The sequence below is a fragment of the Sphaeramia orbicularis genome, chromosome 6 (assembly GCF_902148855.1).
Source record: "Sphaeramia orbicularis chromosome 6, fSphaOr1.1, whole genome shotgun sequence".
Classification (NCBI taxonomy): Eukaryota; Metazoa; Chordata; class Actinopteri; order Kurtiformes; family Apogonidae; genus Sphaeramia; species Sphaeramia orbicularis.
Genome location: NC_043962.1, coordinates 30228988 through 30241156, shown reverse-complemented (window position 1 = coordinate 30241156; position 12169 = coordinate 30228988).

The window sequence follows — 12169 nt, the reverse complement described above, 5'->3', positions numbered from 1 at the left end:
TGCTGCACACACATGAAGAAGATAAAAGCTGATTCCGGAAATATCCATGAGCCGGAAACCCTTGCTGAGCACTTAACTCTTCTTAGGCTAAAAATGACATAGGATCTTCTATAATAATCATTTTGTGCTTTAGGCTTATTTTAATGAGCAGGTAATATGAGTGATATTATGTAGGTGTAAATGAAGAGAAGGCAGAAGGTAGAAGCCCCTCCACAGATAGAGAATGGTGGTTTACAAATGTTGCTTCCATGTCTGAGGGAAATTGCAAAGGCAGCAGGGTTGACCTACATGTCTCCCTAAAGGTTCAGTCTTAGGAGGATATCATGAAGACATGTCCATATGTTGTTTTAGAGGAGTGGTCGCTTTATCATATGCTGTCAGAACAAAATATATTTCAGAGAAGTTGAGAAAAAGGAGGTGTGGTGTTTGTGGCTAACAACTTCAGTGGAGAACACCAGGGCAGGCTGTTGCACACCCAGCTGTCTGCTCATGGACTGCCTCATTGCACACCACCAGAGCAAAGCTGTTCCTGGAAAACTGTCCCCCGGGAAAAGCACATTCCACGAATCTCCTGCTTGGTGCCACTAAACAGTCATTCCATGCACATTTCTCCACTCTGAGCCTCACGGTGCACATGCTGGTATTAGGCTTTCCTAGGTTTGACCTGAGGCCCAGGCTGAGGTTAAGAGGGAATCCATATGCTGCAGCGGGGCTATAAAGAAGCAACTCCCCTGACCTGCAGGAAGTACTGACTCTATTTCACAATATGTTTCAGTGTCTCCTTCCTTTGATCCGAGGCGTTTCATAAACCTCCATGTTTGTGATTGCAGCACTGTCCTGTCCTGTTGGGGGGGAGAAGCCCATAACGCTTTTCCCAGGAAGCAGCCGAAGAGGTTTTTCTCACTGGAGGAGGGGGTGTCCATCCTACACTCAGCTGCATAAACTTCCAGAATTAACTTATCATCCAACAACCAAACAACCAGATGTGGGATTTGCACTCAGAAGCCTTTCCCCCCCACACACATTTCTCTGACCTTTCAAAGGACTAACATGGATGTGATCAAAGAAAGATTTCACTTGCCCTCCAGTAATACTCTGGAGATGTGAGACGGGAAGAGACAGCGAGACAGACAAAAAGCCTCAAAGTGCTGACCGACACTTTTCACTAGGAACCAAAGGCACATGATAGAGGTGTCTTTGCGTCAGACTGTGACCGCAGTTTCACAGATACAAACAGATGTAAGAATCAGACATAAATGAGCTAAATCAATAGTCATTGCTGGGGTTGTTTGATTACCTCTGCAGCCAAAGAGCTACTGTGAGCGGGATTACTGCGTATTATGAGCCAAAAGCAGTCAATGTTTTCTGTGTCACAATTTACCCACAGGCTGCTGTTAATGCCATTCCAGATCGGTATAATCCAGAGAGGTGGTTGTATGACTGGACTGTTCATGAGAAGACCATGAGCTCTGACCATTATGTTTCTGAGGCTTAGTATGGCATATTAGTAGAGCAGAACAACTGTTTTCATTTTCAGTTATTCATCTGAAGGAATTATCTACTGTGCTGTTGTGATGTCTATGGTAAAAACAGCGGATCTGTCTTATCAATGCAATATACTGTATTGATAAACACGCAAGACTCAGGGTCCAAAGGTAGTATATTTTGCAAGTCTTAGATAGGATGCACTATACAGAAAAGTGAAAAGCACTGAAGACACTCATGGGTTCACAAAAAAACCTTAATTTAACCTTCATTCATTATCCCCAACAAATTTCATGGAAAATCCTATCTGTTCCAATCAGGATTATTAGGATTTTGCTGAATATTGTCATCTTCCGAAACACACACACACCACAATAAATCACTGAAAAGAGTGTATATCAAAATAAAATTAAGACTCATGGTTATTGCTGCAAAAAATTCTTAACAATTCATATTCTTGCACTGAAGAACCATTACATTGTTTGACTTTTCTCATTAAGCTGCACATCACAATCTGTGTAAGACAAGGCTTCATAAACTTCATTAGGTCAAGACCCAAAAGAGACAAGTCCATTCAACTTCATCAGCATTTGCATTTTTTTATGGGAGATTACACAACCAAAACGACTTATAGTCAAAAACATTCCAGGTTCAGGTTTAAGAAAGTAAGACAGGTCCTTGTGCAACATCTGAACTGAACTTATTCTGTGTTGACTGGCTAAATTAATTCACATGCAGTATTATAGCAGGTCTTCAGCATCACTAAGTTTGGGGGAAAAAAAGAAAAATAACCCCATTATATTAAATCCTAAACTTTTGAATGCATTATACCTTAACCAGTTTTGGGGAGACTTTAACTACATGTATTTGAATTATGTAGTTAAACTACATTTAGCTGTAACTTGCTGGTAGTTAAACTACATTCATATTTTGTGCCGCGTCAAGTATTTCAAGTACTTTTTGGGTAATTTTTTGTAGTTTAACTACTCAATTTGCAAACTACAATTTTGGGTAACATCATAAAATCAAGGATTTTTTTTTTAGATTTATTTTTGTAATATAAATTGTATTTCACCATTGAATGCAAGACAGTCCTTTTTTCTTTCATCCTGAATTGTTTTGAAGGCATGATCACGTCATGACATCACAGCCAACGCTGCCTCTGATTGGCTTGCCCTGGCAGTACTTGAATGCTTCGCAGATGTGGGATCATTACTAACATCATGTGGTCATCACCACCATGGATAAACCCTTCCGCCAGTGCCACCCCTGATAGTGACGTGGCACCCCAACCGTGGCCATATTTTGTTTCATATTTACCACATGTACATTCTGAAGTTAACATTGAAATAAAAACTAGTTGCTAAAAGTACTTTTTCTGGACGTAGTTTTACAAACTCCATTTCTCCAGGAGTAGAAATGTTGTTTGTTTGACCTGCTGAACTGTGCTTTCAAAGTAACTTCCCCAGCACTGACCTTAACATTAGCAATGCAATATTTGTAGGTTACCACACTTTTGAAAAAATGGTAAAATAACTTTTAATGTATTTAATGTTATTACCTATACCAAAAGTGAGTGATATGTTGATTAAACTACTCATGGATGATCTTAAAAGACTCAGTTTTGATTGTATCTGAAGTGTTACCATCAAATATAATAAAACTGCAAGACTAATCATCACTATTTACGTATCTTTGACCAGACAAAGCGTTACAAGCATGGCATAGAAAACAAACACTTATTTATCAAAGAAAATTGTGCCTATGTGTCTATGTGAGGAGGAAACAAAGAGACACTGAGGTACTCATCTCATCATTGATTGTCCTGGGTGTGTTACAGACCATAAAAGCCCAAGTCAAAGCAAGGCGACAAGCACCTGTCTAATCCTGCTGATCATAGCAGCATTGTCATTATCTATGGGTTCTTGCCTGTGACTGTAATTAGAACTGCCTTGGATGATCTGAAACACAGATGGCGGTGGGAGACTAAGCAAACAGCAGTAAGGTAATTGGTCGGGACTGCAGGAGCAGACAAATCTTTAAAGACCTGATCTGACTGAGGCTAAACACACTCGGCCTATAGACAAAATTATGTACACTTTACCTTCTTAATGATGTAGATACAATGTCATTAAAACCTCTTTGGCTTTGTGACAGCCTTTACAGCGGATGTACTGATGCAAAATGCAGTTTGATGGAATGAAATTTAGGCATGTGAAATGCTTATAATGAAATAAGCCCCTACTGAAAATTGGATCACATGAGGTAATGTCTTCTTAGTGTTCATTAACCTTTTTAACCTTGCTTGTCTGAGCATCCAAACTTGATCCGAGCTCAAAAGTGTTAATGTAGAAGTGCCACTCAGAGCTTCATGTAACAGGTGTCCTCACTGAAAGTTTTACCTAACGGTCAGAGTTTGTTGGTTCATGGTGAAGTGTCGTTACTGGAGCAAATTTCCCATAAACAAAGACTTCCTTACATTTACAGGAAGAAGGTTTGGATTGGTGATGTGATACCAAAACTTCCTATAACAAAACATACTTTCATATACGTGTATTCAATTAATGTATTAACTTGAAGTTGCTATGGTATCATTAATATATAACTTTCCAAAAGATAATTTATCAATGACCTCAGTTATAAACGGTGACAAATCAAACTCAAGGTCTACTTCTTCTCTTGTTATGGAGCTTTTGATCAATGCACACAGTTCTTATCAGCACAGTTTTGTTGCTCAAGAATTATAGTCAAGGTCAAACAAAGACTTAAGGTAAACATTGGACAGTGTATAATGGAATAAGTGTTCAATAGTGCAACTTTTCCATGAGTCTTAGGACTTTGAGGGTAAACATCCTTGTTAACTTAAGACATTTTTTGACCTTGTCTGTGACTATCACAACTCTAAAGGTGCTAAGACTCAAGGAATAGTTGGACTGTGTGGTATAGTCAGAGTAAACAGACCATAACCTGAGATAATGGTATGCTTTTACACCTTAGCATCATTTAAAGACTGCACTGGATGTTCTTTGGAATCTGCAAACCCACATCAAGCGGGCGTGAACACCTCATTTTTTCCGCCTGTAGATGCACGTGTGGAGGAGCAACGCAGTGACAGAACAGAAAAGATTAATTCAGAATCCATCCAGCTTTAATGTAAACACCTCCCATATGACTCAGTGAAGCCACACACCCAGTCAATATTTTTCCATACTCCTCTAATATGTAAAGATTTACAGCACACACACTCCATGAGAACACTTTTCCTCTTCGGTGCTCTTTTTCTTTTCTTTTTTTTTCAAGGGGGGGGCTGTCTAAGTTGTTTTACTGTTGCTGACCTACATACAACATTGCCATGTCAGCCCTCAAAATCAGCCTGCCCATAGATCCTCCAGACAGGAGACTCCCAGTGAACATAGCAACAGAAACTCTCCTCCCACCTCTCTCTTTTCTGCCTCTCCTCCTCCTCCTCCTCCCCTCCCTTTGGAGCTATGCAGGCTGGGCTCTGTAGCTCCAGCTTCACTTGACTCCAGGATTGGGGGAAGGGACTCAGTTAACATATGGCTTATTGTGCATAGTAGGCTATTGCTTTCAGCTCTTCTACTATATTGGCTTTGCTCCTGGTGCAAAAGTAGAGTGGATTGTTGTGGTGGAAAACTGCATCGTGGACATGTTTTGCACTGTTTATGATCGCAGTGAAATTGTGATCATGCATAAATACAACTAAATAGCCCCTCAGTTTGACATGCATTACTTAAACTTCCCAAAATGCGCCCTAGATGAGTTACTGTCACCGCGATTGAGCTCTCACCACCTTAATAACAGTGCGCGTAACACCTACAAGTGGTAATCTGGCCGGCTCTATCACCCGCAGACAGCTGGTGTAGAATGATGACTACCTGTTTTATAACCATGTTTGCTTTAGTGGAGAATGTGTTGCTGGCACAGTTTGTGGCTTCGTTGCGTGTCTAGAAAAGCGGTCCGCCACAGTTTGGTGACGCAAGGGGAGCTATTAATATCTCAGGAACGGGATGTTCTCGCCTCAGCATTGGGGTCATTCGAGGATAAAACATTGTGTGTCCCCTGTAGAAGGTGTCGTTATGGAATGCACCGAGCAACGACGTATATGAGCGGAAGTTTTTTCCTTTTTTTTTTTTTTTTTTTGTTTAAGGAAAGACCGTGCCACTTCTCGCGTTTCACTGAGTGCCCCCACGCACTTGCGCACAGAGCCCCGCGGCCGACCCGCATCCTGCCCTGCGCTCCGGAGTTGTGCGCACTGCCACAGTCTGTGTGCGTATGTGTGTGTGAGTGTGTGAGAGTGTGTGTGAGTGTGTGTGTGTGTGTGGGAGCCTCGCCCACTGGTGAACCCGCTGACTTTTAGAGCGCGCTCCGGTCGAGCGGTGAAAACAACCATGTGATGTAACAGGACCTCTTTGGAAATCGTATGTTTTGAAATTCAACCTCAATGTTTTCTCTTTGAACAGCAGCACACAGAATTTTAACATGCGAAATGAGCGTCATCCAAATTACACATCTGTCACAAAATGTGTCATACTTCCAAATAATACCCTTTGCAGTCAGTGAAAAGGAGGAAAATTGTCAGAATTTACCTCAAAGTAAGTCTGAACAAAGAAAAAGTTCAACTTCAAAGGTTGAGTCGTGACACAAAACACAGGGGATTACATTTTTTTAGTCACCCAACTTCATCATTTTAAGTCTGACATAATAATAAAACTGAACTAAAACTTTTAACCAGAAGAAGAAAGAAGAAAGCTTCTTTGACCTGAATCCTTTGTCCAGCTAAAGCTCAGGTGTCAAACATGCGGCCCGGGGGCCAAATCCTGCCCGCCAAAGGTTCCATTCTGGCCCCTAGGATGAATTTGTGAAATGCAAAAATGACACTGAAGATATTAATTATTTTAGTTCAGGTTCCACAAACAGACCAATTTAATCTCCAGTGGGTCAGATCAGTAAAATACTATCATAATAACCTATAAATACTCACAAATCCAAATTTTTTCCTCAATAAATGTAAACATTTTCATGTCATTTTACTGTATCTACACTAAAACAGACTAACATCTCACAAAAATGCAAAAAACCTAAACAAATATGAACATTTTGAAATGTCTGAAGTGTAATTTTACCAATATTCTGTTTGTTATTAAATGTTTCATGTATTTGTTGATCCACTGTAAGGTGTAATTTACATGTGTAAATGATAAACTGAGACATAATATTGTTAAAATTGCACTTAGTTTTCTTAAGAAATTTCAGTTTGTTCATGTTATTCACATTGTTTAAAAGGATAGTTGGTAGATGTAAACATTCTCATTGCATGATTTTGCTTTTTTCGCTCTAAAACATAGAGGAAAGTTTGGAGTTGACATTATTTATATATTATTATGTTATTATTTAACTGGTCCGGCCCGCTGCAGATCAAATTTGGCTTAATGTGGCCCCTGAACTAAAATGAGTTTGACACCCCTGATCTAAAGAAATATATTTGAATTGTTAAATGTGATTGCCTTTTGCCTCACCAAAAAGCAAAAAGGTAGAAAAAGACTTTGAGTAAACTTCTGATGTGCCATGAAGTTGCAGGTTTCTTATTTTGTAAATATGAATATACAGTCAGCTCCATATATTTAGACAATGGCAGAAATTTTGTCATTTCACCTGAGTACACCATAGATCTGGAATGAAGCAATCAAGAAGAATGGACTTTCATGTTTAATTCAGTAGGTTAAAAAATAATAGAATCAACCATTTAGGAACAACAACCATCTTATTCAAAGTCCCTCCATTTTCAGAGGCTCGTAGGTAATTGGACAACTGACTGAAGAGCAGACTTGTTTCCAAAATGATTATTATTTGCCAAATGTTGAATCTGCATTTGGTAGCTTTTCACTAAACTTCTCAATATGAGGTTCAAAGAGACGTTAAGGAGGCTGTCATTCAGCTGAAAAAAACTAGCAAAAACTTTAGGAGTGGCTAAATCAATAATTCTCTTAAAAAGAAAGAATCCATCAGAAAATGATTGAATATACTGGATCACAGGTGTCAAACATGCGGCCCAGGGCCCAAATCTGGCCCGCCAAAGGGTCCAGTCCGGCTCTTGGGATGAATTTGTGAAATGTAAAAATTACGCTATGATATTAACAATCCTTTTAGTTCAGGTTCCACATTCAGACTAACTCAATCTCCAGTGGGCAGGACCAGTAAAATACTATCATAATAACATATAAATAATGACAACTCCAATTTTTTCTCTTTGTAAATGTAAATATTTTCATGTATTTACACTAAAACAAAGTATAATTTCACAAAAATGTGAATAGCCTGAACAAATATGAACAATCTGAAATGTCTTAAGAGAAGTAAGTACAATTTTAACAATATTCTGCCTGTTATTAAATGTTTTGTGTATTTATAGATCCACTGTGATCCGTAAGTTATAATGTACATGTGTAAATGATGAACTGAGGCATAATATTGTTAAAATTACACTTATTTTTTCAGTTTGTTCTTGTTATTCACATCTTTTGAAAGGATAGTTTGTAGATGTAAACCTTTTCATAATGTAAATTTACTTTTTTCTCTTTAAAACAGAGAAAAGTTTGAAGTTGACTTTATTTATATATTATTATGTTATTATTTTACATGTTCAGCCCACTGCAGATCAAACTTAGCTGAATGTGGCCCCTGAACTAAAATGAGTTTGACACCCCTGTACTAGATGATGCTTTTATGATAATGTGGGTAACTGTGCACTGAATTAGTGAAGCTACAGTATGACTCTGATTCAGTCTCATGTCTGTTTAACATCACATTGCTGTTTGTAGTCTTGACCAGGGTTTATTTCTCATGGATGACATGCTTTGTAAGTAAGTGCCTCTGTTGAATAGTGTTATAAAGAGACCCTCATCCCTATAGCATCAGCACAGGGAGTTAATGCAGCGCCTGCGGACTCACCACACAACTGAATGGTGTATTTCAGAGTCAGGTCCCTTCACTGGTGCCTGCGAGGCACAACCCGCCCCAGCCGCTGTACTAATCAATGGATTCTGAATAGGGCCACTACTGACCAGCAAATGAGTGCAAAAACAAAACTGTGTCCGCTTCACTTTGCTCTTTTGAGCTGTATTGTGTGGAGAGGACAAAGCCACCATGCTGTGATGTGATGGAACAATGATGGCAGTACATAGTCATGGCTCAGCATCAGCCCGGGGTCAAATGAGTGACGTAGATTTTAGCTTACAACGAAGGTCTGGACTCTACATGCATGACAGTCGTCGGTTTCACGTCACAGGGCAAAGCAGTCGTCTTGAGGAGTCTGTCTTCTTACCAAATTATGCAACAGACAATTCAGAATGTTCCATCAATGAGTGTTGGGCAGCGCTCTGTTCTTTGTGGTGGTGTGCCGAGGAGGCAGCACCGAGGCGGGGGAGGTAGGCAGGATTAACATACTGGTGAAAAAGGCTGCCTCTGTTGTGCGGCTGAACATGGACAGCCTGGAGGCATGGGCAGAGGAGGATGACGACCAAATTGAACTCTGTCTCAAACAACACTTCCCACCCCTCCTGTAAACTGATGCAGTGACCCCCTTTCAGATACCACCCGCTTCCTGCACGGAGCCTCATAGACCACCCTGAGTTCTTCCTGTCAGTTTACTGGTTACTCCTGAAGAAGAGCGCCTAAATGACACTAGTGCAGTTCACAACTTTTGTGGGTTAATCGTCTGTGACACATTTGCCTGGGTGTACATGCAGTATCTGTACAAGTCAGCACATATTGGCCTATTTCACATTGCTCTCCTCATAAACAGCTTATCATACCTGCACAATCTTGGTTCCACATGACATCTCTGGACATATGATGAAATAGGATACACAATGTCTATCCTTTCACATTATGCTAGTTGTATCATTGAGTTTCAAGTCATGCTTTCTATGGCAGTAATGTTTATCAGCGGCATCCTTTCACATGACATACATGTGGGAACATATGGAGACAACAATATCAAACATGAGGAAAACAATGAATATGACACAGAAATGGTCATTCTGAGTAGGAGTTGTGTTTAAGGAAGGTACAGATATAATAAATACTGTTATCAGTATATACAAATATATGTATGTGAACATGTAGTGACAGAGAACTGTGATTGAGTGACCCACTTCATATTCTGATTTATAACATATAATAATATAAATCAAATGTCTATTAATCTTTCAGGGCAGTTACATTTGAATTAAAAGGGGTTAAGTCCATGTTCAGGGCTTCACACCATTTCCATGGTGGATCCAGGAGACTGTTTACAGATGATTAACTTATCTATGTCCAACAAAATCTGACTAGAATAAAAATCTATCAATGCAAACTGGATATCTTTCTACGAAAAGGAGAAGGTTGCAGAATCCTGTTTGCAAATATTTCCAGGAGCAGCCAATGATCTTTGTACCGCCAGTCAAATGTTTACATTTCACGTGTCTCATGGTACAGTTATGACAGTGGAGTCTAGATAATGAAGAGCCAATAACACCAGGGCAGTTGTAACCAGTATGTCCTGCTAGACAGCAGCAGCCTTTTGTAACAATAACATGTAGTTTGGACTTGTTTGTGTCTCAACTACACCTGACTGACTCATTTGCCCTCATGTGATTACTTAATTTATACTCAATGAACGTGCTTTGCTCTTCTTTTCTCTCACCTGGCGCCTTATGAAGCACCAGCATATGTAGATCATTGTCACAGAGAGGCTCATGAGGCGTGTGCTGAACATGATAGTTGCTGTTAACTTCCATGAATGTGTTTACTCCTCAACACCTGTTCGTCTGACTAATCCTCCTTTCTTCTGTACAGGTGAAATTGCAGTCTGTTTTGTCATCATTAGTCATGGGGCCCAACTGTTGGTGTGTCACTAAGGATGAGTAAGCTTTGTAAAGCAGCAACAAAAAGGAGAGACTGCATAGTATTTCTAACTACCCACACTATAGCACCTTATGTTCCATATCATTTGTTACCACTCACACGGCTTATGACTTATTTCAAACGGCAAACTGTTGCCATTTATTTAATTGAAACTTGTCTGTGTATTGTTCCCCGATGAATCAGCAGCAGGTAAAACACATGACATTTCCAGAAGGACTGGCTCGGTGGTAGCTGAGCACAAAAGTACGCTTAAGTGCTTTATTACTTGTTTTGTTCTGATAAGATAACTCCTTTTCAGTGAAGTTTGACAGGTTAGAGTGCTCGTGTACCTTTAGTACAGATTAAAGAAAACATAGAGGGAAGCTCTTAGTTAATAAATTATCTAGGTTTATGAATATTGTTCCGAATGAATAAAAAAATAAACCAGTGTTACTTATTGTATAGTGTTTTGCAACTGGATAACCTTTAAAAAAGGTTACAATTTAGTCCTTTTAGGGGGTGTGTTTGGAAGTTACCTACAGTTAACAACAGCTTGGTTTCTGACAATGTTTGGTCTGAATGGGGGCCTCAAACTCAGGTCATAAGTCAAAGGTCAACTCCCTTCACTGAACATCACCACCGACTGCAGAGAATAGGAACTTCTGCCAACAGACCAAACCCACTTGTGTGGTTTTACACTGCATTTTTTTCCTGCCTTGGCCTTTACGTGACATCCCGGCCCGATTGTTCTAGTGGTCAGGCTGTCCTGGGCGTAAAGAGGATCTCTTCCATTACAAACAGAAAGTGAAGAGGTCAATCAAACTGTTGTTCCTGCCAGAGAACTTTATGTCAGTGCCAGACAGTGCTGTTTGGAAACTGCACACTGGGGGTTGGTGCTGGGATTCGGGAACGTACAAAGGGTCTCTTGAATCATCACATTGCTGCAGCTACACAGAGAGACGTTACACTGTTTTCTTCTGAGGCCGATTCAAGCTAAAATAGGTGCAATGTGTTAGCTTTAGTTGTATAAGCTGCAGCTGATTTCCTCACTGTCTCTTTTGGCCTACGTGTACTTGACACCCAGCGGCAGTTGATAAACACTTGCAGTTTCTACACAGCTCTGGGAAATAACCCTGCGAAAGAGGAACTATACCCTCTTGCCGTGCTTTCATTAGAAAGGATCACCAAAGCACCATGAAACACAAGAACACCGCGTTTTTGTGGTGAAAGAATATGTAAAATAATACAGCCAGATGGCCTTCTGAATGCCACATCGCCTTGCTCACACTGAACACTGGGAACTTTCTAGTGTGGGCTTTTGTGCACAGTGCTGAAAGTGTGCATTCATTCTCACAGGAGAGCATCAGCTGCTGCAGAAAAGCAGGTCTAATCCTGTACTCTTGGAGTGCCGGTTTATTCTGATTCCTCAATTGGCCAGTTTCATTCACTGAGCTTGGTAAATGATGAATAAATAAGACGACATGTAGAAGATACACTTTGCACTATGTGCAAAAAAAAGGAATCTTCTTTTGTTTCTAATCTGAGATAAATGCTTCCTGAAAACTTCTTCAGTGTACTGAGGTTATTTTTGGTGGAGGGAGTTAACAGAGACGTGGCAAATCTGTGTCCTCTGTCCTAATCAATAGCATCAGCAGGTCTGTCTGCAGGACTTTGTAGCCGGTGACATTTTCCAAATCTCACTGGCTCCTGCACTTGGAAGTCAAAAACTAATGAAAAATTGTCTGAGTTTAATTTGGGGTCTTTGGAAAGATGTTGA